Here is a 2,181-nt window from a genome sequence, read left to right on the forward strand (position 1 = left end):
ATTTATTATTATACTTTTGATATTATATTTAATAATAAATTATAATATATATTTAGTTAATCAATACATGTTGCTTATTTTAACTATATTCTAAATTAAAAATTTGATTGAAAATTGATAAAATTTAATTTACAATGATATGTATATATATATATATATCAAATTAGAGTATGTGATTTATAAATATATAATTAATTTTAAATGATTAATATAAACATAATTAATAATTTATATAATAATGTAACATAATCTTAAAAATTAGTTTATAATACCGAATTAAACATTATATATTAAGTATATAATGTTATGTAAGTTGATATTAAATTTTAGAATTTTATTTATTTTTAAAATAATATAAATAAAAGTGATATTATAATTTAAATAATTAATTTTGTTATAGGTTAAAATATGAATGCTATTGAAGAGTACAGCATCATATATGGAATTTATTTTAATAGATTCAATACTTAAAAACAATAAAATATATTCATATAATAAAATATGTATAAATATTTTTAACTTTTTTTTAAGTTACATAATTTATTTTTATAATAATTTTATTAAAATTTATTGCAAATGTTATTTGCAATAACATTTATATATAATATATATATAAAAATAAATTTACTTTAAAACTTTAATTTTATAAATTATTTAATTTTTATTAAATTAAAAAATATATTTTCAAATAAAAGCAGCAAAGAGAATTAAGTGAGATTGATATTCTATTTAATCATTTTTTTTTTAAAATCTTATAAAAGTTCAACAATTAATAAAAACATTTATATTATAATTTATATTATAAGCTGTAAATTATTTAAAAATTAAAAATAAAAATGCATAACATAAGTCATGAAAAAAGAATTGCATATTTCATGAAATATAGCAATTAAATATAAAATTAGATTTAAAATTATAGCAATTGATATAAATTAGTCAATTTCAAAGCAAAGCAAAAATCATACTTTTGTACAAACCTATTTTATTTATTATTATTATTATTATTATTATTATTATTATTATTATTTTCAAGTATCGAATTCGTTCCTATAACTGGATTTCATATAATGCCGCACCTTGAACATGGATCAAAATCAAATCATTCTTTTTCTTTTAATTCTTTACGATGACTGGATATTTCTAACTATAATCATATTCTTAATATTAACACGTACTTCTCTTTCTATTTTTCGTCGAAGATCTTCATTCGCGCCTAAGATCACAGAGGAGGGAAGGTTTTAAACTCGTCTGGAAAAGAGGAAACGGATTTTCTATAAAATGTTACGGGTACATCGTATCCTACGAATATTTACTTAAAATTTGAACAGTCTCGAATTGCCATATCTACACGAGACAGACCGAATGTAAAAATCATCATAAACTTCTACTCCAATCAATTTGGAGTATTATAAACTTGTTAGTGTGCACTACAGACTATTACATGCACTATTCTCGACGACATTGCGTCATTAGATATTCTTCAAATTCTTGGATACATCTACACGCTTAATTATAACTAAGAGAAGCTTTGAGAGACTGAAAAATCTATTTATGTTCATTTTAGACTGAATTCATATAATATATACACGTTCTATATATGAAATTTAAATATATTCAAGTTTTAGTATCGTAGTTAAATAAAAATTATTAAATTTACGAAGTTTTTTTTATTCGATATATAAAATTATATTTTTTAGAGAGAGAGACAAAAAAAAGATTAATAATTAAAGAAGATAATATTATTATTCTTCTTTAATTATTAGATTTGGTAATTAGATTTGGACAAATTGATTTGAAATAAAAATAAAAGATAATAACTTAAAATAATCTGTCTTTTTAATTAATTATTCATTTTTTTATTAAAAATAAATTGATCCTATGATAACAATAAATAAATCATTTTTAATTTAAATGATGTTTACTTTTGATAGAAATATTTTTTAAAATGAAAATGGAATTAAAATTAGTAAAGACAAATAATTATTGTTTCATAATTATATATCAGATGTCCAAGAAAGTTTTGTCAAACTTTGAATTGAAAAATTAAGAATATAATATTTCTAAAAATTTGTATATATATATATAAATAACATTTAATTATTTTCATAAAAAGAATGATTTTTATTTAATAATTATTAAGCATATATAAGACATATAATAATATATATAATATATAATATA

At 17.7% G+C, this 2,181-nt stretch overlaps 1 protein-coding gene across 2 annotated transcripts in view; it reads right to left on the reverse strand.

The window, feature by feature from the left end:
• LOC102681008 (methyltransferase-like protein 9) overlaps nucleotides 1–2,181 on the reverse strand; it is a 52,288-nt gene that overhangs the window by 6,571 nt on the left and 43,536 nt on the right. The gene's annotated exons all lie outside the window — the stretch shown is intronic.

The sequence above is a fragment of the Apis dorsata genome, unplaced genomic scaffold, assembly GCF_000469605.1.
Source record: "Apis dorsata unplaced genomic scaffold, Apis dorsata 1.3 scaffold_1161, whole genome shotgun sequence".
Taxonomy (NCBI): Eukaryota; Metazoa; Arthropoda; class Insecta; order Hymenoptera; family Apidae; genus Apis; species Apis dorsata.